This window comes from Lygodium microphyllum, chromosome 23, assembly GCF_053477565.2.
Source record: "Lygodium microphyllum isolate KBCC chromosome 23, Lygodium_microphyllum_v1.1.10, whole genome shotgun sequence".
In the NCBI taxonomy this organism is placed as follows: Eukaryota; Viridiplantae; Streptophyta; class Polypodiopsida; order Schizaeales; family Lygodiaceae; genus Lygodium; species Lygodium microphyllum.
The window spans coordinates 26479475-26503883 of NC_141157.1; positions in this window are offsets into that span (position 1 = coordinate 26479475).

Sequence of the window (24409 nt, forward strand, 5' to 3'; positions counted from 1 at the left end):
CTAACACATTAATTTGACATATAACAATCAGCTTCTTTAATTACTCCTGTTAAGCACTGGTTTCTTCACGTAATCTTATCACGTGACATAGAAAAACAATATCAGACAAATTCTTTATTATCATTTCATCATTTTATCTTTGAAATACAAGGAGTTCCGCCCGTAGGCTTGTCCATAATCCGCCCGAAGGCTATCCAGTAATCCGCCAGGGATCACTATTCCAAGCTTCCGCCCGTAGACTAGTATGCGGGCCTCGAGATCTAATCCCAAGTCACGTTAGCCTCTTGTGTAGGGCCCGGAAGGCAAGGGATTTACGGCTAGAGCCCCCCTGGAACCCAAGCGTCCTCCTGCTCCAAGTAGAGCTCAACGGAAAGACCTCTCGCGGCGGGTTCGGTCCACGTTTCCGGCGCGGTGAACAACCCCCTTGGTTAGGGTCAGGCAGGCAGTCGGGGGTAACTGAAGCTGCCACTCCCTTCAGGCTTTCAACCTGAAGCATTAGATATTATTTCATCCTTTAGTTCTTTGAGCAAACAATGCAAACAATGCTTTCTAAACTATTCCAAGCACAATCAATTCCAGTGGTTGTTTATTTGGCCAACTGTTAAGGAGTGAATCCTTCTCTCCGAATGCATCCAGCATTCGATCCGGGATCAATTGCGGCTTGGCAACATCCCCAAGGTTTTGTTTGTTCACCCTTTTGTCCTTGGGTTAGGGCCATACCCTATTAACCCAACTTAACCAATACCTTAGGTTTTATTAACAGTAAATCGTGGCGACCATGTCGCTTCAATTTATTGATTGATCATTTTCTTCTAAGCAAATACCTAATTTCCCTTTACTTGGCAATTTTTCCCCAAGAAAGGTGATGTAACAGGATGACTACTCATCCTCTTGCAAGTTAAACTTGCGCAAGAACTTGCCAACCTCATTCCAAGAAATGGCAAAACTCTCTTGTGAACAAACGACAAGTCTATGCGACGTTGCAACTTATTGCACAAGTGTCGCATCTATTCCATGGGATCATTTCATCCATTGAACGGCGTTTTCTGGTCACAGAATTATCTCCAGACGAGAAGCAAGGTTTAGGGTGTCTTCTTACCTAACCCATTCCTAATTACACTAGGCCAACAACGTTCGGTCCTAGGAATTCCAACTCAATCCGAGTTTCATCATTCGAACGAGTGATCCTTAGGGTAGAAACCTTAGATCGTTTTATGCTTGAGCGTCCAATTGTCCCTACATTCCGTGAATGTGGGCAGGACCTTTGGTTCAAGGGTTCGTCTTGGTAACAAGTGCGTGAAACTAGGTCAAGTCCTTAACGTACTAAACCCTAGCTAGCACTTGGAGTATATTGTATCGATTTAACCATCCTAAATGAGTCCTTTGCGGTTTAGGTGTTTTGGGTAAACCCATTTACTTGTCTTACGACAAGGACGAACCATTCCTAAAGATATTGTCTTGATCTAAGAGGGGAAAACTAGTTGCATTACATCATAACTCACGTAAGCACGTGATTCATTTCCTCTAGATTCGCAATCCCTAACTACTCTTGTTAAGACCAAGCACCTGCTAAAATTCACATAACTCCATTTGATCCTACTAGGACCTGGATTCACGATTCATGCTACTAAGCTTTTTAGGGTTTTATGTTAAAATGAACCGTGCAGCCTTTCCCTAACTACATTTCTGAAAGAAATATTCGTACTATGAATGAATGAAATTCTTACGTGCGATGAATGTGCAACATGCATCCTTTCCTAACTACACGTTGTCGTAGAGTTCACGCAAGGGCTGCAGAACACGGGGTTCAAGGTACAGCAATGGAAGAGTCTAACAAGAAGAACTCAAATCTTTGATGTCAAAGTTCACTATATTGCTTGTCAAATGAGTTACAAGAAATTCATGCTCAGAATAATCCGAAGTATCTCATAAACTGTTTACATTCAGGTGTATGTTGAGAGTTGCAGTGGGAAGGGAAACACTCTTCACATCAGCATGTTCATTTCGTAACTTGGCAGTTGCTAGATCAGCAGAGAATTTCAGAAACTCCAGAAGAACATCTCTATAATGAGGTCAAGTCCATCATTATTTGCTGAAAAGATATCAGAAAGTCTTTACAACTTCCATCTTTTGTTGATTGGATTCATGGCTAAAGAAGAGGGCAGAGTCACTTGTATATTTTGACCAGCTGTCAGTCTGATTCTGTGAAGGACTACACGAAGAGGGACTTTGGCAAGTGCTAAAAAACCACCCACAGTCAACCTTCACCCCATGTTTTCTTCCACAATTTCAATAATTTCACTTAATGCATCAGTTGTTGCTTCTGCTCCTTGAAAGGGTACCAACTCATGAGGGAAATGATGCCAAGAACATAGCCACAGCTCAAAATTTTGGTTCAAACAAGTACAGCTCCAAGTAAAGCCTTGCACGTGGTCGTTCAGCTGTAGTATGCCATGCTTGAGGATGAAAACTCTGTCGAGAGGATTGCTGAGAATGGGAACTGGGTTACTGAAATTTCAGCCTAAACAGAGCCTTTGGGATACTTGCAACATGGAAGCTGGTTGCACCATGCGATTAATTTTTTTTATTTTTTTTAAAATGAGGAATCCAAATCATGTAAAATACACAAGCTCCCACAAATCTCCGCACCTCTGAAGTAGTCGAGCAATACTCTGTAATCCTGTTTATGGCATCCACCTTTGCATGAGAAGGCTTTCTGCCATAATATCCAACCATATGCCCAACTATGATGACTTCATTAACAGCAAAGACAGATTTCAGCCCTGAAAGTGTCAAATTTACCTCCTCTAATCGTGTCAATATTTGCTCACAAGCAATCAAGTGGTCAGCCACAAACTGTCTACATCCACGTAAATCAAGACTTTCATTCTTTTCTTCTTCTGCACAACCCTTAATAGGCACATCATCTAGAAAAGGCATGGTATACTGAGGAATATAGTCTCGAAGAACTCTATGCATAGCATTCATCATATGAGCAACTGACTTTGTAGCACCTTGTGGCAAGGTACACATCCTCACAAGACCAATAGGTGTTCGCATAGTAGTAATATCCCTGCTTTCCAAGGCAAGCTGAAACTGATCATAACCTGAATACAAGTCACCTAGTGAATAGATGGCTCGTCCTGCAAAAGCCTCAGCAAATTCGTCCACAACTGGACCTGTACCCACATTCCTGATTGTCACTTTGTTCACGGGTTGCATATCCTGAATAAATCTCAAAGTACCATTCTTCTTTGGTACAGTAAACCACCTGTTAGAATAGGGTGCAGAAGAGGGTTCCAAAATCCCCATTTTAATCTTCTCATTCAGCAACTCTATCAGTTTTGGCAAGTGTGCTTTAGGCACAGGTATAGGACGTATATTCCATGGTACATGAGGAACAGTGAAGATGACCATAGGTGTAACCAATTGGGGACTAATGCAGCCAATTTCATGTGGAAAGAAAGCAAATGCCTTACCATGACGTCCAAGCATCTCTCTAAAACATTCTTTTTCCACTGGAAGCAAAAAATCATCATTTCCAATCTTCAATTCTGCAAGAGTTTCAGCTGTAAACTTATGTCCAATATTTGCAGGATCCCTCAACATAGGCTGCTTCATAGCTTTTTCAATATGTTCATCACTATCAGAAGGAAGCGGGCCTGCAACCGGCTTAACCTTCTTATCAACTGTTTTATATTTTGTGTCAACCTTGGCATCATTCAAGCACTCTTTCCTTTGTTGCAATTTCTGTAAATTTTCAGCATCTTTCAACTCTGTTGGCTGAAAAATTTCAGCCTTTAGCTCTATGGACTGCATGGGTGCAGTCTGAAACTCTGTATGCAGAAATTTTTCTGCATTCAACTCTGTTGGCTGAATGAATTCAGCCCTCGGCTCTATGGACTGCATAGATGCATCCTGAAACTCTGTATGCAGAAATTTTTCTGCATTCAACTCTGTTGGCTGAATGAATTCAGCCCTCTGAAATTCTATTAGCTGATCAAGATCAGCCATAAATTCAGTTTGCTGAGTTTTCTCAGCCTCTAACTCTGTTTGCAGCATAAAACCAGAAATTTCCTGAAACATATCCAAGGTTTGCACAGGTATGATCTTTGAACCCTTGCATACATCAGTTTTCAACATTGCTCTTATCTCAAACAATGTATCTGCATAAGACATCCCTTCATACAATCCATCCACATGCTCTTCTGCTTACAAAATACCTGCATTCTTCAACTCTTTCTCCTTTCGACCAATGTACTGCCTGGCAGCTCTAGGCAAATCTGAAATTTTCTGATAACTTACTGAACTATCTGAAGTAAACCCAACAAAGTTATTGGAGAAAGACTGGCTGCCAGGAGGTGAGATCTCCTCTTTTCTCCGCTCCATACCACTGGCGTCTCGCAAGACAGCGGTACCTAATGAAAATCCAACTCCTTCGCAGGTAGTGGTGCCTCACGCAAGGAGTCCCTGTTTCTCGGATGATTTACTCCAACAGTCATAAACTGAACAGCTCGCATACCATCTTTACTGCGTATCCGCGCATAAGCTGATCCGTCATCCATCACTTTTGTTTCCATTCTTGCTTCTGTAATGAAAGGCTGTCCAAGAATAATCGGATAAGAGCATGAATCCTGAACAAAGCAATGATAATCCTCTTCAACATTACCAATAGAAATTCTGATACTCGGACAAGCAGCATACATATCACCAGAAGTATTGTTGGCGGCTCTCATGCGCCAGCCATGCTCTGCATCCATAGGCCACTTGCCACTCTCATAAACACCTCGAGCAATAAGATTAATCTCAGAACCATGATCAACTAAAGCGATCAAGGGAATTTGTTTCTCTCCAATCCTTACCACTGTCTCAGTGGTTGCTCTAGCCCAATGACTTCGTGAAAAATGGCTGCGAGGAATGAGAATAGGGATCTCATCATCTTCATACTGCATAGGCTGCACTATTTTCTCCAATTGCGGATTAGCAGAAGCATTCTCAACCATCACTGCATCATCATGCTCTTCCCCAAGAGCTCCATGCCACAATCCCTGTAAAGCAGGTCCTTCCATCGCATGTCGTTTCCTCCGCAAAAGATCCTGCATCTGATCCTGTATTTCTCTTCTAGCAATCCCAAGAGCCTCTCCAACAGTAAAAGTGACTTCACTATTCAAAATTCTTTCATGAAAAATCTTACTCATATCCGTTTGCATATCAAGGTCTGACAAGAGCTTGAATCCTGGCTCTTTTCTTGGTTGCCTCTTTTCCTTCTGCTTGTCTCCCATTGGTTGATCAGAACCTGTTTGAGCTGGAGAATTTGGCATAGGTGGAGCTGTATCAGGTGGTGAAACAAAGTCACCCCCTCTAGTCTTTTTGGAGGAGCTAGGACCCTCCTCATCTCTTTTTCTCTTTTCCTCAACCATGGCATCTAAACCCTGCGTTTTAGCCATATAAGCAAAAATAGAATACCTGTCAACAGGAGAATCCCATCCTGTTTCTCCTCGTATGCTAGAGCCCACACAAGTCATAGTAGAAGTTTGAACTTTCCCTCTTCTCGCTATCTCCAAGGCAGAAGACCATAAAGCAGAGTCTCCATCAGATTTCTGCTCAAGCTGGACTCCAAAAGCTGAAGCATCTCCTCTAACACTCACATAAGCTGATCGCGCAGCCATATCATCAACAAGCTTCTTCATACCTCCCTTACCAAAGTTCGTGTCAAGAGGAGCGCCAGTCTCTGTCAGCCATATCTTCCCATCTTGTCCCCAGAACACTACATTCTTCTTACGTGCTTCCTGAAAAGCATCACAATCTCTGCAGTGTTGGTGCTCTGTACTATCACACCAAATACATCGTCGCCCTTTTCTTTGACCAGCTGGACAAGCAGTCACTGGAGCAGGTGCTACAGCAGGTACTGACATAAGTTGCTCCTTTAACTTACCAACTTCAGCTTTGACTGCTTCAATTGTCAAATCCGCCAAGCCTTTAATAACATCATCTACAGATAAGGGCACTGGAGCAGCAGGTACTGGTGGATTCACAACAGGAGGAGTAGGCTTAGGCAAAGAAGTTACAGCAGGGGTAGAAGAAGAAGTCTCCAAAGATTTCTCAGGAACTGATCCTGTATTTCGATGCAATCTGACTCTCCTGCGCTGCTTCTTGACAAGAGCATTCACAGCATCAATGACATGTCTCCACTCAGTCTTTAAGCCTGAATCAGTAGCTTGATCTTCCAAAAGATCATCCAACTTTTCCTGTAAATCAGCATCTACAGCTTGCAAAAATAACTCCACTTTTTGCATCTCCAAAGCTTGCTGTTCAGTCCCATCCAACTGATCATAACGGCTTTCAAATTCTCGCAGAAGAGCAGTAACAGAAAGTCCCTTATTAGGCATAGAAACCCATGCTAAAAAATTCCTACGATTCATAAGACCTGTATCCTCCAGGAAATATTCATCTTTTAATGCCTTTTTAAATTCAGCCCAACCTGCATGTGCTTCTTGAATTTCTGCAATTCGACCTTCAAGAGCTCGCACCACGATCCGCAAGAAGTAGCGGCTCCAAACATCTTGAGAAACCCCAAAAAACTTCATCTTTTCTTCATATAAATGCAGGTAAGTTGACACTTGCTGGCCATTAAACTGCTTCAACTCTTGTTGGACAGCTTTCAAAGCATCCATAGCATCACTGTCTCGTTTTGCATGAGCTTGCTGCTGCATATACATGGTAAATGATTGAAACAGGTTCTTCATGACATTATCATCTGTCATCTCTTCTTGCGAGTCTCCCATCTTGCTGAAGACGCAGCACTTTCACGTCGGGTTCACCAGAAATGTCGTAGAGTTCACGCAAGGGCTGCAGAACACGGGGTTCAAGGTACAGCAATGGAAGAGTCTAACAAGAAGAACTCAAATCTTTGATGTCAAAGTTCACTATATTGCTTGTCAAATGAGTTACAAGAAATTCATGCTCAGAATAATCCGAAGTATCTCATAAACTGTTTACATTCAGGTGTATGTTGACAGTTGCAGTGGGAAGGGAAACACTCTTCACATCAGCATGTTCATTTCGTAACTTGGCAGTTGCTAGATCAGCAGAGAATTTCAGAAACTCCAGAAGAACATCTCTATAATGAGGTCAATTCCATCATTATTTGCTGAAAAGATATCAGAAAGTCTTTACAACTTCCATCTTTTGTTGATTGGATTCATGGCTAAAGAAGAGGGCAGAGTCACTTGTATATTTTGACCAGCTGTCAGTCTGATTCTGTGAAGGACTACACGAAGAGGGACTTTGGCAAGTGCTAAAAAACCACCCACAGTCAACCTTCACCCCATGTTTTCTTCCATAATTTCAATAATTTCACTTAATGCATCAGTTGTTGCTTCTGCTCCTTGAAAGGGTACCAACTCATGAGGGAAATGATGCCAAGAACATAGCCACAGCTCAAAATTTTGGTTCAAACAAGTACAGCTCCAAGTAAAGCCTTGCACGTGGTCGTTCAGCTGTAGTATGCCATGCTTGAGGATGAAAACTCTGTCGAGAGGATTGCTGAGAATGGGAACTGGGTTACTGAAATTTCAGCCTAAACAGAGCCTTTGGGATACTTGCAACATGGAAGCTGGTTGCACCATGCGATTTAAAAAAAAAAAAAAAAAAGAATTGTGAGCTCTTTCAGATTTGCTATCCAAGGAAAGACATGTCCATGAAGTTCACAAAATTGCAGTCCTTGACCTTCGCCTTGCAAACACAGACAGAAATGGTGCAAACATTCTGGTTTGCAAGAAAGGAGAAACAGACTGGAACCTTGTACCTATTGATCATGGCTATTGTCTGCCTGACACGTTTGAAGACTGCACGTTTGAATGGCTATATTGGCCTCAAGCAAAGCAGCCCTTTGACATATCTACTCGGAATTACATTGCAAAATTAGATGCTGAAGCAGACATTGCATTGTTAAAGGAGCATGGTTGGAAGTTGTCTGTAGGATGTGCACGTGTTCTCCGTGTAGCAACCATGTTACTTAAGAAGGGTGCAGTTGTTGATGGAGAGTGCTATCTCTGTTACAAGTGGGACAAAGACAGAGGCCGTGACTGAATTGGACGTGAACTCTGTCACAATACCAGTCACTGTTGCAATGGCAGGGGTAATGGCCCAGTAGGGTGTAGAAGCTAGGAAGTTCATCTCGCTAGAAATCACGTCAGACAACCCACTAGACTTTATGCCATCCGCTAATGCAAAACCTCCTCCGACCAGTAATATGACATTCCATGGTATTTCGCGTCACTGGGACCAGTCCATGAGCTTCCGCTGCGGATCGCGCGGGTTGGGTATCACAAAGAGCGACACTGCCATGAGCATTGTCACTGTGCCATTCGCTGGGTAATCGTTAAATAAAGCCGACCATCCTGTCGAATCTCCAGTCAAGCTCTTGGTCATCCACAGCACCACCAGGACAAAAATAATAATCAAAATTATTATCTGTTCAGAAGTAATAGGTCCAACTCCCTGGCTGCAGTGTTGAATCGAAAGTGGCTAATGTACCTCTTCCAATTATAAGCTAAGCTCAATCATGCCTCTGCATTATCAGAATCTGAATTGCCCATTTGGAAAACTTGGGGATGGCGGAATGATATCCACAGGGCATCAGCTCATGTTTGAACAGTTGAGTTGGTGTTGAAAACCACAGTGCCGAGTGTTGGCATGAGGATGGAAAAGAGAATGATGGAAACGATCTTGAGAACAATCCCGGGAGCGGCCATGTCTTTAATTCGCATCGACTCTATCGTATATGCAAGGGCATTGGGCCCTGTGGCAATTGGTAACATGTAGGCAAACTGAGAGCCCAAGGTTGCAGGGACCATGAGAAAAAGAGGATGCCTGTCTCAATGGATGCTACCTCCAACAACAAAAACAAAAGATCCCCGTACCTTTCGCTTCCTTTCCTCTGGCGTCAGTTCTTCCCTCTATCTTTAGATTCCTATCTTTCCGTTTGTGACTTCCTCTTTTCCCCTCCCTGTTTGTGACTTCCTCCGCTTTTTCTCTCCTTTCTCCCCCAATTAGCATTGCCCCTTCCTTCCTTTTCGTCACACGCTCCTCTTTTCCCTCCCTTCTTAGCATTTGAAATCCCTCATTAGCAACACTGTCGTCAAGTCTCTTTGCCAATAATGGCATGAAAATCTCTCACCAGCATTGGATAAGGGTGAGATCCAGTTACGGACCCTAAAATATAGTGTGTAGTCTCTACATTTGTAACCAAGTATCTTATTGCTTCTGTTGCCACATCTTTCAACATACCTGTACCAAACTGGACAGCACGTACCTCAACTCCAAAAAGTCTCATTCTGAATACTTTAAGAGCCTGTTGTTCCATATCTTTGGCGCCCATGTAAACAACACATTGTAACCCAAAACAAGCACACACTGTAACAGTGATAACTCCATGCTTCTCATAGCACATTTCAATGCTTAGCCTCCTTCTTTCCAACTCCTGGATGTGGAGGGTTATTATCATTAGGTATTTTTAATGTAGCTGGAGAAGGAGAAGACAAAGTCCTAACATGTTCACCAGCATCAGTTGTGCTTTCCACTCAACCTTGCTCAACATAGGCTGAAAGCATCTCGTCATATTCGCCACTTTTGTCTCCAACTCCTCCCCACTATACTCATACGCATAAAATAAATGTAATCACAACAACTAAGTATGTACAAAGTACCAAATCCCATGCACAACTTTTGGGTGGTTTACACACTTCGAATGCGCAGCAATACGACAATGTAGTTAAATGAGATTTATGCCAATTGAAGCTAGAGTTAACCTATTTAATGCAGCCCTTAGAATTATTCCCATGCTTTGCTATTTCCTACGGGTGATAACGACTTCCTTAATGAATCATTACCAAGAAGATTTATCTAAAAATGTGACATGCCATTAATCTTTCCATGCCTAGTAAAAAAAAAAAGTGTACCTCAATAATTTCAACCTTGTAGTGAGGCAACAGTTGACCTAGGCTCCTCACTTTTGAATGCACAAAAGGAAACGTACTGGTAAGGTCCTAAAAATGCATAGGCACCTTATGTCCTTTTCATTCATTCCATTTAACATACCAATGACCAATTTTCATATCTAGAGCTAATTCTAGTAAATGTTCAAATAGCCAATTTATTTTCCAATTACATTTAACTTGACTAGTTGAATTTGAACATGCATGAGTGCTTCCTAATCCATGAAGTTATCGTGACTAATTCAATACTTTTGTGTGAAATCTAAATAGATAAAACCTGGATATGTGGACTCCGGGAAATATCCACTTATATACTAGGAGAAGATCCTCCCGTAGACGCGCCTTGTGACTTTTTTAGGGCCATCGTAGGCATGATCTCTGCTTGTGGTTTGCCCTCTCGGTCTACCAATTTACTCACCTTGGTATGCAGCCTTATGATCTTTGCCTTTCCCCATTGTACATAGGAAATTCCTTCGCGGGACTTCAAATGAATGGTGCTTGCGGAAAAGGGGCTTTATGAGCTTCTTAGGAAGAAACCGGGGTGGTGGCTAGGAATGGGTTTACGGATGGCTTGTGGGCTTTGAAGCCTATTTACGGAAAGTCTCTTACGATGGGTCTTGCGGGAAGGGAGCTTTATAAGCTTCTTCTTCTTCTCTTCAAAAATTCCGAGGCTAGGAATGGGCTTTGTGGGTGATCGGTGGGAAGGGGTTTATAGGCTTCCCCTTCTTCTCTTCAAAGCCCGGGCTAGGGGGCTTGTGGGTGTTGCAATGGAAAAGGGGTTTAAAAGGAACCCATGGGGGTAAAATGGGCTTTATGGGGAATCCATGGGAAGGGGGTTAGAAAAACGGGGGAGGGGTATAAAGGCTTGTGAAAGTATAATGGAAAAGGGGGCTTAGAGAGCCCCCTTAGAAGCTTGTAAGAAGCTTCTAACAGCTTCTGTCAATTACGTGGCGGCATGGAGACCGATGATGCCGTTGAGGGGGGGATTTGGCAGAGGTTGGTGGTGGCGTGATAGCCCGTGGCGGAGAGTGGCAGCAGTAGTAGCAAGCCCAGATTTTTCAACGCGGCGACGATGTATGGAGCCTCCCTCCTACCTTCCTCTGATGCAGCATGGCGATTGACAGCTCATGTAGCAACTCCTCCCTCCACACGGTGCATCACGGCACATTGGCAGCAATGTCGCTCCTTCCCCCCCCTCATGATCATTCCTCAGGATTTATATAGGTGAGGGGAGGGGATTCTCCCTCCCTCCACGCGGCATCCTGCATGGGTTTACCCCTTGTATGAGCTCCAGCGACAAGCTTAGTCATCCGCGCCTCATTCCCTTCCCTCCAACACGGCCTCCGACTGGGGAAAAGAAGGCTAATAATTTTTATAAGGAAATTAAAAAGCCATATATCCATCCATTATCCCTTTGGCCTCCTACCAAGAGGATGTTTCCTCGTAGGTGATGCGGTTTTTGATCCTCGGTCCCGGTTGACCAATGCGGAGTACTCCTTTGCGTACAGTCATAAATCAACTACCGAAAATGGAGATAATCTTTTCAGGAATTTACGGTGTGTGGGAGGTTGGTCTAGTAATATTTTTATTCAACGGAAATATTACACCATGTGGTTGCGTGGTTATGGCCTCGATGGTAACCTACCTCTCTAGGAGTAGGTATCCTACCAATGATAGTAGTCTGCAAAACAATTATGATATATACAAACAATTATGAGACACAATGTATTAGAACAAATTATATAAAGATTTGAAAGAAATATAAATTTTAAAAAATTAGAAATCAAAATATACTTACAAACTCTGCCTCCCACGACTCTCTGCCGCCCGATCCGAATGCGACGATCCCATGGTTTCCATTTGGATGCGTCGCACCTCTGCGTGCTGGTGACTCTTCACTTTCTCTGCTGCTTTCTTCTTGGCTTTCTTCCACTCTATGCGGTGGCACATAGGTGGTTGGCTATAGGCTCCACGCCCCTCCTCCTGTCTTCGCAGTGACTCCCTGGCACGTGTCATGAGGTGGGATCTTTTATTGTGAAGCAAATCCCTCACTTTTGTGCGTCCCTAATCATCCAAGAATTGCTGACCCTCAGGACTTGGGTACCTCCTATAGACTCTCCTCAATACCTCCTGCCACAAGCCGCTTTTCTGATTCTTGAAGTGAACGAAACAATCTTTATATGTCGCATGCACGATGCTCCTCATGTACACCATTACATCCCTTCCTTCATCATCATGGAAGATGCCACCAGTATCTGTAACTCTATAGTACTGGCATACATGCTCCTCTACGTGATTTTCTGGTGAGGGTGATCGCTCGCCACCTCCTAGGCAACCCCCACACAAGCCTCGTCCTCCCCCTCAACTCTCCCTGCTCCCTCTCTATCAACTACCCTCTACCTTGCTGGATGCACGTGCTTCTGCGAATGCAAGTCCATTGGCTGATGCTTGTGCTTCAGTCGATGCATGTACAAGTGCTGCACATGGAGTACTTGCAATTGGAGTTTGGACATTTGGTGTTTGGAAAGCAATGCCAGGCAAAGACGTCAGAGGTGTTCCAGACATGACACTAAACACCTCGTCTGCTATGGGAGAGCGGTCAAGGTGTCTAGTCATCTCTCCCATGAAGTCTTCCTTACTAGAAAAACCTCCAAAACAAGCATTGACCCCTCTGCCGAACAAGCCCAATGTATCATTCATGCGATCCAAATCTGGGTCATTGCTAGATGAATCAGGATGCAACATCTGTAAAAAAAAACACAAGAATAAGACAAATTCGTACAATTTCATAAATAAAAAATTATTTTTTATCAGAGTTGGCTGGCGCGTGTATCATCGTGTCTGAGATGTAGAATAGACACGCTCTTAGATGCTTTCCTGAGGTCAAACCTTCTGGTTAGAGCGTGTGTATATCCGCATCTGAGATGCAGTATAGACCCGCTCTCAGACGTGATTCTGAAGTCAAAGCTTTTGGGCAAAGCGCGTGTATTCTCGCATTTGAGATGCAGAATACATGTGCATGGAGCCGCGACTCTGAAGTCAAAGCTTTTGGGCAGAGCGCGTGTATTCTCGCGTCTGAGAGGCAGAATACATGCGCTCGAAGACGCGACTGCAGACGCGATGATAGCAAACATAGCTACGCGTCTATGTCTGTGTCTATATTGAAATCTACATGCACCGTTAAACGCGCTCAGTCGGCTACTTTCAATCAGACAACTGCCATCCATGATTTATTTGTGCTATAAGAAGTTCAATCATAGATCCTAATACATAGAGAGAGAGAGAGAGAGAGAGAGAGAGAGAGAGAGAGAGAGAGGACTCACCTTGGGTCTCTGGTATGGACGGGTGGTGGCACTGCTCCTTCTCCTTCTTCCTCTCCTTGGTGAGTTACTCTCCCTTGATGCTTGCTGCTTGTTATCTCCTCTCTTTGCTTCTTCTTCCTCTTGTTTTCCTCTCTTTTTTTCTATCTTTCTTCCTCTCCTTGGCTTTCTTCTTTCCCCTCTTGTCTCTTTGAAGTGAAAGAAGAGGTGAGTCATGAGGAGGTGAGGCATGAAGAGACTAGTGGAGGTAGACTGCATGTCGGCTAAACTCGAGCTTTAGAATGCGCAAAAAACGCAGGAAAGGAGAGGTGCAGTTTGAAAAGAAATGATTCAAGTATCTTTTGAATTTTGACTTTTGCGTTTATTTTCGCGTGTATATGCGCGTCTACGTTTACGTAAACGTGCTTATAGACGTGAATTTAGATGCACAAAAAGACGCAGATTTAGATGTGTAGATAAACGCAGGTATAGACGTGCATTTAGCTTTTATCATGAATTTTTGTTTTTAAGATAAGTTTTGATAGTAAGTTCTTATCATAAGTTTTTATGTATTTATGATAAGTTTTGTGTATTTAAAATTGAGATCTTAGAATAATTAATACGCCTTGAAGTTTTTATGTAAACATATAAATAACAAATTTGATGTTGTCATGAATTAGGTTTAATCATGTCATTATCATCACCTAGTGCGGTACATGCTGATGAGTCAATGAGCACATCCTCAAGTGAGGATGAAACATTACGTCTTCATAATCGAGATACTTGGCTACGATGAAAAATTAAATGCATGTGTGATCGTTGTTGAGGGTATATTTTTCAAGCACGTCGAATTGCAATGTCACACCTCAGTATGTATGGAGAATGAGATCGAGAAAAATCACCGGTATTGATTGTTTTTCACACTAAGATTGCTAGTCTATGTTAATCAATATATATCAACGTACATGAAACTCCCTTTTTGTGGTTGAGTAGGATGCGGTGCCACATCCTCAGATGCTCCCTCCTGGGTGTCGAGAGGCTGCAAAACGTTGACACGAGGATGCAGAGTCTTTAAGAAGAGTGGAGACTGACAACCATGATAGTAGCCCTCATGAAATGCCCCATCAAGTTGTAGAGGATGAGATTTTGGACAACATGGTACACAATCTATTTTTGCAACCGGTTCAAGGAGAAGGTCACTCTATGAAGCCAGATGACCCACTATACGTAGTGTCATCTACTCCATTGTATGAAGGTTGTACGTACTCCGTTCTTCATGCATCCCTCGAGATACTTAACTTGCAAACAATTTATGGATGGAGTAATGTCCACTATAACAAAAAGGCCTCATAGACGCACATTTAGATGCGATTTTTGAATATAGAGAAAAACTTATGGGCGCGTCTATCCGCCCGTATATTTGCGCCTCTACCATTTTGCGTCTATAATCGCATGTATCAACGAATTTACACGCACAAATAGACGCGCAATAGACGCACACATACACACGCATATAGACACGCTGGTAGACGTGTTTTTACAAGCACTGATAGACGCGAAGGGAAAACAAAAAATGTCATTTTTTTTAAAAAAGATATTTATTTTTTAAAAAATTTGAATTATGAAGCACGTGTATAAGCGCGTGTAATCTGCATTATAGACGTGCGAATAAACGCGAACTATCTGCAATTTAGACGCGCTGATAGACGCGCAAAACAGAATTGGAAAAAAAAAACCAGAGAGCATTTTTTATTTCCCCCTCCCATACATCAGATTATGTATTTGGAAAAAAGACAATGTATCTTATGGGCACGAGAATTGAAAATAAAAGTCCATGTATTCATTATATATCAAAGCATTTACAAAGGAAGTTTAAGTGCTTATGACCTAAAGTGTGGCCACAAGCAGTAAGCTCAAAGAGATATCATACATATACAAGAGAAGAAGGCCTCATGAGGAGGTATGGTGCTCCTCTATGAAACTGAAGAGGAAACATCCTCGCTAGTACCACCATGGCTACTAGCGTTGCTATCCCCCTCCTCGCTATGCTCCACATCCGGGTTTGCCTACACACACAAAAGATCAGGGTTGCTTACATAGACAAGGTGGAGAAAAAGTTATAATTAGTTATACTTTTAATAGGAAAGTAAGAAAAACATACATCCTCTGGCTGTCGAATCCTCATGGCCCGGTTGTATTGGTCCTCAGTGATGAGACCCTCCTCATAAAAGTGAAGCCATGTGGCTGCGCGGTTATGGCCTCGATGGTAACCTACCTCAATAGGAGTAGGTGTCCTACCAACGATGGTAGTCTGCAAAACATTTAGAGATATAAAAACAATTATGAGTCACAATATATTAGACTAAAATATATAAAGAATTGAAAGAAATATAAATTTAAAAAAAACTAAAAATCAAAATATACTTACAAACTCTGCCTCCCACGACTCTCTGTCACCCGATCCGTAATGTGACGATCCCATTGTTTCCATTTGGATCCGTCGCGCCTATGTGTGCTGACGACTCTTCACTTTCTCAGTTGCTTTCTTCTTGGCTTTCTTCCACTCTACACGGTGGTACATAGGTGGTTGGCTATAGGCTCCACGCCCCTCCTCCAGCCTCCGCAGTGAGTCCCTGGCCCGTGTCATGAGGTGGGATCTTTTGTTATGAAGCATATCCCTCACTTTTGTACGTCCCCAATCATCCGAGAATCGCTGACCCTCAGGATTTGGGTACCTCCTATGGACTGCCCTCAACACCTCCTGCCACAAGCCGCTTTTCTGATTTTTAAAGGCAATGAAACAATCTTTATACGTCGCATGCACGATGCTCCTCATGTATGCCATTACATCCCTTTCCTCATCATCATGAAAGATGCCACCAGCATTTGTAACTCTATAGTACTGGCATACAACCTCCTCTATGTGATCTACTGGTGAGGGTGATCGCTCGCCACCTCCTAGGCAACCCCCACACAACCCTCGTCCTCCCCCTCGACTCTACCTCCTCCCTCTCTGTCGACTGCCCTCTGCCTCGCTGGACGCACGAGCTTCTGCAGATGCACGTGCTTCTGCAGATGCTTGTGCTTCAGCTGATACACATGGAGCACGTGGAGTACTTGCAAATGGAGTACCTTCATATGGAGTACTTGCATATGGAGTACCTGTATGTGGAGTACCTGCATGTGGAGTCTGGGAAGTAGTGCCACGCAAAGATGCCAGAGGCATCCCAGACATGACACTGAACACCTCGTCCGCTGTGGGAGAGCGCCCAAGGTGTCTGGTCATCTCTCCCATGAAGTCTTCCCTACTAGGAAAACCTTCCAAAAATGCATTGACCCCCTGCCAAAGGAGGCCAATGTATCATTCATGCGATCCACATCTGGGTCATTGCTAGATGAACTAGGATATGACATCTGCGAAAAAAACACAGAAAAAAGATAAATTTATTTGCATACAAAAAATCATATATTACCTACATTTTCAAAGAGCTTTCTTTAGACATTGAGCATAACACTTAAGTGCTAATGCTTCTCTTAAACAAGAAAACCGATAAATACAAACATGGGATTGGTCACATTCATCATTGCAAAAATATATTGTTTACTATCAGAACTAGGAGACCTGGCGCGTGTATCCCCGCCTCTACATTGCAGGTTAGAAGCGCTCCAGAGTGAACCTTCTGTCCAATGCGTCTATCTGCGCATCTAATGTGCAGCACAGACGCACTGTTAGACGCGCATCCTAGGTCAATGCGCGTGTATAATCGCGTATAGACTGTAGGTTAACCTTCTGTATAGCGTGTGTATGATCACGTGTATACTGCAGAGCACATGCGCCAGCACACACGTTCGAAGACACACCCTCAGATGCTCTGAGAAGAAACATTTTTCGCGTCTATGTCTACGTCTACACTGAGATGTAGACGCACTATCAGACGTGCTCAGTCGGCTGATTTTAGGCCGATGACCGCCATTGACGATTTACAAAATGCAATACATAATGGAATCACAAATCCTAAATACACAGACAGAGCAGAGAGAGGAAGAGAGAAACAAAGAGAGAGAGAGAGAGAGAGAGAGAGAGAGAGAGAGAGAGAGAGAGAGAGAGAAAGAGAGAGACTCACCTTGGGTGTTTGGTATGGTAGGTGGTGGCGCTTCTTCCTTCTCCTTCTTCCTCTCCTTGGTAAGTTACCCTCCCTTGATGCTTGCTTGCTTGCTTGCTACTTCTTCTTGTTCTCTCTTTCTTCCTCTCCTTGGCTTTCCTTTTTCCCTTCTTGTCTATTTGAAATGAAAGAAGAGATGAGTCATGAGGAGGTGAGGCATGAAGAGACTAGGTGAGGCATGAAGAGACTGCATGTCGGCTAAACTCAAGCTTCAGAACTGTAATGTGTCCACTAGAATCATCTAGGACACATCTTGGCAGTCCATCGGAAAGGATGTCTAGAAAACTCCGCCCGGCACTCCCATGGAATGTTACGGGTTTTGCAATCTAGGTCTTCCCGCGTCTGCCACGTAGCGGAAGTATCCTGGCCGTTTCCCACTTAGGATCGACCGGAATTAGGGTTTTCCTGTTTGGTCATTAGCTAACAACAACTAGCGTCAGACCCGATCGAACTACTTTACGCAGAAACGCCAGGTCTGAAGCGGATTCACGCTGCACTTGGTTCAAGGAGAATGGGAAACGAGAGGGATGCAAGGCTCAACCTCTCTGCCATAAGGCATAGTCCCATTCCGTTCCCCTAAAACAGCGTAAAACGGGTAAGACATAACTCTAGGTTATCGCTCTCATTATTCGCTTTGGTAATGATGATCATCCCGCTGTTCTTCGAGATTTTTGAGAAAAGTTCCCGGCTAACCGGGACCACCCAACCGTAGGACGGACCCATGGTCCATCCTCCGCACTTTCCTCGGTTTGTTTTAGTTATGTAATTATCTAACACATTAATTTTGACATATAACAAACAGCTTCTTTAATTAACCCTGTTAAGCACTGGTTCCTTCACGTAATCTTATCACGTGACATAGAAAAACAATATCAGACAAATTCTTTATTATCATTTCATCATTTTATCTTTGAAATACAAGGAGTTCCGCCCGTAGGCTTGTCCATAATCTGCCCGAAGGCTATCCAGTAATCCGCCAGGGATCACTATTCCAAGCTTCTGCCCGTAGACTAGTATGCGGGCCTCGAGATCCAATCCCGAGTCATGTTAGCCTCTTGTGCAGGACCCGGAAGGCGAGGGATTTACGGCCAGAGCCCCCCCTGGCACCCAAGCGTCCTCCTGCTCCAAGTAGAGCTCAACGGAAAGACCTCTCGCGGCGGGTTCGGTCCACGTTCTCGGCGCGGTCAACAACCCCCTTGGTTAGGGTCAGGCAGGCAGTCGGGGGTAACTGAAGCTGCCACTCCCTTCAGGCCTTCAACCTGAAGCATTTAGATATCTTTTCATCTTTTAGTTCCTTGAGAAAACAATGCAAACAGTGCCTTCTAAACTATTACAAGCACAATCAATTTCCAGTGGTCGTTTATTTGGCCAACTGTTAAGGAGTGAACCCTTCTCTCCGAAATGCATCCAGCATTCGATCTGGGATCAATTTCGACTTGGCAAGAACCTCAAGGGTTTGTTCGTTCACCCTTTTTGTCCTTGAGTTAGGGCCATACCCTGTTAACCCAACTTAACCAATACTTTAGGTTTTTTTACTAGTAAATCCTGGCGGCCATGTCGCTTTAATTTATTGATTGATCATTTGCATCCAAGCAAATACCTAACTTCCCTTAACTTGTCAAATTATCCCAATGAGGGTGATGTAACAGGATGACTACTCATCCCCTTGCAAGTTAAACTTGCGCAAGACCCTGCCAACCTCATTCCAAGGAATGGCAAAACTTTCTTGTGATCAAACCACAAGGCTATGCGACGTTGCAACTTGTTGCACAAGTGTCGCCTCCATTCCAAGGGATCATTTCACCCATTGAACGGTGTTTTCTGGTCAAAGAATTATGATTAGACTCGAAGTAGGGTTTAGGGTGTCTTCTTACTCAACCCAATCCTAATTGCACTAGACCAACAACGTTCGGTCCTAGGGATTCCAACTCAATCCAAGTTCTAGCATTAGGTCAAATGATCCTTAGGGTAGAAACCCTAGATCATTATTTGCGTGCGCGTCCCATTGACTCACGCATTTGGGATTTATCATAATTTTTTGTTTTTAAGATAAGTTTTGATAGTTAATTCTTATCATAAGTTTTAATGTATTTATGATGATTTTTGTGTATTTAAAATTAAGATCTTATGTAAACATATGAATGACAAATATTTTGATGTTGTCATGAATTAGGTTTAATCATGTCGACATCGTCATCACCTAGTGTGGTGCAAGCTGGTGAGTCAATGAGCACATCCTCAAGTGAGGATGAAACATTGAGTCTTCATTATCTAGATGCATGGCTACAATGAAAAATTAAATGCATGTGTGATTGTTGTCGAGGGTGTATTTTTCAAGCACGTCGAATTGAAATGTCACACCTCAGCTTGTATGGAGAATGGGACTGAGAAAAATCACCGGTATTCATTGTTTTTTTTTACCACTAAGATTTCATGTCTATGTTACGGGAATTATATATCAACGTATATGAAACTCCCTTTTGTGGTTGAGCAGGATGCGGTGCCACATCCTCAGATGCTCCCTCCCGGGCATCGAGAGGCTGCAAAACGTCGACGCGAGGAGGCAGAGTCTTCAAGAAGAGTGGAGACTGACGACCATGATAGTAGCCCTCATGAAATGCCCCATCAAGTCGTAGAGGATGAGATTTTGGACAACATGGTACACCATCTATTTTCGCAACTGGTTCAGGAAGAAGGTCACTCTACGAAGCCAGATGATCCACTATATGTAGCATCATCTACTCCGTTGTATGAAGGTTGTACGTACTCCTTTCTTCATGCGTCCCTCGAGATACTTAACTTGCAAACAATTTATGGATGGAGTAATGTCAGTTTGGATGCGTTATTGAAGTAGGTATCAATTCAGTTTGTCTTATATATGAATCATAATATTAATTGTTAAATCTATTTTGAAATCAGACAAAAATATATATTGGTGTTTTTTTAACTCACTTTTAAAAATATATGTAGGTTATCATCACAAATGCTTCTAAAAGGAAACAAATTGCAAACTAAGAGAGAGCAAGCAAGACATTACTTGACATCTCTCGGAGGCCTCGATTATGTCAAGATCCATGCATGTGCCAATGATTGTGTCTTATTTCATGGGATTCATGAGTTTGCACGAGAGTATGCTATTTGTGGCGAATCAAGATATGAAGTAGAGATGAAGTCAGTGGATGTGCCTCGTAAGGTTTTGCGACATTTTCCGATTGTTCCACGTATAAAACTTATGTTCAAGTGTAAGTCTATTCGAAAGCTCATGTCATGGCATGCTAGTCATCGTTCAAGTGATGGAAAATCGAGGATCCCTGCAGACACACCCGCATGGCAACATATAGATAATTTGTGCCCTTTTTCAAAGAAAATCCAAGAAATTTGAGATTTTGTTTAAGTATGGATGGAATCAATCCATTTGGCATCAAAAGCACATCATACATTGTATGGCCAGTGGTATTGGTAAACTATAATATTCCTCCATCCATGGCAATTAAAAAGGGACATGTGATGTTGTCCCTTCTGATTCCTGGAAAGCACAAGGTAAAAAACATGGACATTTACTTAGAGCCTTTGATTGAAGAGTTAGAAATGTTATGGGAAGGTATTGAGGTGCAAGATACAAGTGCATCTGCATCCTCTAGAGATTTCACATTGAAGGCCATGTTTTTGTGGACCATGCACGACTTTCCAGGATACGAAGAGTGTTCAGATACATGTATATAACTCTATATTTGAAATTCAAGACTTGAATCAATTGCATTTTATTAATTCACTTGTTTTTCCAGGTTTAACCACGTCAGGATATCATGCATGTCCTATTTGCGGTCCCTCTCTAGTTTCCTCTAGGCCGGCACATTTAAAGAAGGTTATCTACAACAATCATCATCGATTTCTTCCTATTGACCATCCCAAATATGTTCTCCCTACTAATGGAATGACTCCACAATCTCTAACCATTTGAGATTGGAAGGAGAGATGGATTAATGCCGACAGCCCACCTCCACTCGACATGAGTCGGTAAGAAGCGCATTTCTCTCGATTGACTTTAAAGTATTTAGCATGATGAATTGTTTACATAATATATTGTTTGTTTGTTAGGTTCTCTATACTTTTTCGTCTTCTGTACTGGACTGAACTTGAGATCAATCACCTGTTTGACCCCATGCACATATTCAAAAATGTTGTATCTACATTATGGGATCACTTGATAGGGGCTCGTGATTCAGTTAATGTAAGGGAGGATTTACATAACATTGGTCGTGTGAGACGAGCTTGGCCGCGCATTGGACCTAGAGGAAAGATTGAGCTACCCCATGCACCTTGGATGTTGTCAAAGAATGAGGAAAAAATAGTGAAGGAACAAATATATAGCTTTCGAACACCGATAGGATGTATGAGATGTCTCAAGGGAGCCTTCATAAGGAAAAAGAAAAGAGGTGTGGAGCAACTATCTGGTTTGAAGTCCCACGATTGGCAGAAAATGATTCAAGTAAGGGTATCTCTAACCATGAATATAGTAATTAGTGGAGTAACTATGTGTAAACTTTGGGGTATGATGACTTTTTCCTCAACTAATCATTTGATCTATGAATATTGTTTTCATTTAGTTCGTACTTCCTACTAGCATATCCCATTGTGCCTCCAAAGATGTACGTGATATCATTTACAAGATGGGAGAGCTTGTGAGGTGTGTATACATTGTATTTTTTCATTATATATCTTTGAATTTCTACACAAAAATAAACAATTGTCAAATACATCCTGACAAATACGTGAGCTCGAAGGAAATTGATCCAAACACATTGCAAGATGCTCAAGTATTATCTGTTGAGGTGGTTTGTTTGGTAGAGGAAATTTTTCCTCGGTCCATTTTGACTACTCAATTACATTTACTCTTACATTTGATTGATGAGATCGCACTTTGTGGGGCAATTCATGTAAGGTGGATGTTTTTTCTTGAGCGCTTCATGAAAACCTTGAAATATTTTGTGAGGCAAAAAGCACGGCCTGAGGGAAGCATGGCTGAGGGTTGGTTAGTGCAATCATCCCTTCTTTATATCTCTGAATATCTTGCTGAAGTGGATCCCTATCAACCAGGACTATGGAAAGATGATGAAGACTTGAGGATAACCTCTATAGTACCTCAAGGAAAAGGAATGAGTAAAGTGCTAACAAAAGAAGAACTTCGTAAGTTAAATAGTTTTTGTGTGCTCAATAGTGATGTAATGAGCAAATGAGTGACACTATATAATGAAGCAAGGGCAAGAAGAAAAAGCGAAAGACAAGAATTTCGCACTAGATATGGATGTAATGTCTCATTTCCAAATCATCTAAATGCGCTCCCACGTCATATTGATATAGATTGGTTACATGAGGAAATGGAGAGAATGGAAAAAGAGGAGGAAATTAATATATCTCAAGAAGAGTGGGAATACGCACGAGGTTGCTTATGAAAGGTGAGACATACTATCAATTAATTTGTTTCTATAAGTTTTATTTTACATAAGTAATTGACATGTTTGATCTTTTATCTTTTACTACTAGTGCACATTATTCAATGCACTTTGGTGTGAGGGTAAACATCTTCGAACTCAACGTATAGATGAAAAGAGAAATACCCAAGATTGTGGTGTCCTTGCTCACTTCGAGGCTACCAATGGTACCATGGAAGGTTATTGTGGCTTGATCCAAGATATTCTGAAGCTTGACTTCAAATGATTCTTTATATATGTATTGGATGTGAAGTGATTTAAGGAAGTGGTAACAAATGGTGAGCATTGCACAATCAAACGTCATCCAAGTGGTTTTGTAATCATTGACTCTACAAAATTTCACCAAAACAAGAATGACACATTAGTACTACCTCAACAATGCAAGCAGGTATATATGCAAAGGCTAATTTTTTTATATGTATACATGTGATACATATACACAATATAATAAGTACTTAAATTTTTTGCTTTTGTTTTTCAAATACAGGTTGTGTATCATCTAATGGTAAACAATAACCGATGGTGGTATGTCATCCCTATATCTAATCGTTCAAAACCAATATATGGTAATATTACTGACATGGAGATAGTAGATGACAATCCAACAATTAATGATGATGTGCATGATGACACCATAATGGATGATATGCATGATATAGTACAAGATGAACCTCGCGAGGATGTTCAAGGAAACGCAGATGAAGACAATAATGTGATTGTCGATGATATTGATAAAGTTATTGAGCAATATAGCAACACATCTGATAGTGGGATAGACTTATTTGTTTCGTTACCTCTTGGTAACATAGACCTAGAAGTAGATAGTTTAGCAAGGGCTGATCTCATTGAAGATGAGATGGATCATTCACTGTAACATACTTAATTTGCTTATTGATTCAATGTGTATTCCTAATTCTATGCTTTTTATCATGCGCACACGTGCATACTCAAGAATCAATAGTTAATTTTAAAGCTAAATTGAATTTTCCATAATAAAAAGGAAGTATCTTTTATCATCTTCAAGTACGTAGAGAAATTACGAGATACATATTGCAATGCTTGCTACTAATTGTAAGGTTTCTGTCACTTGCCGCTAATTACTTATATCAAGCTTGTAAACTGGAGGAACTGCCATTCATTAGAGAGCAATGAAAAAGTAATTATTAACTCTATTTTTTTAATTCAATGATTCAATGTGTATTCTTAATTCTATGGTTTTTATCATGCGCACATGTGCATGCTCAAGAATCAATTTCAGGTGGTTAAATAATTATCAAATTTGGTTTTTTAATTATGTGAATTGCTAATTTTAGGTGGTTAAATAATTGTGCGTCTGCTGGTGCATCTATATTAGTGTCTATTTGCGCGGATATATAGATGCAAAATTTGCGTCTATTTACACGCACGTTTACACGCACTTATAGACGCTCTGATAGACGCGCCCGACTTTGTGCATC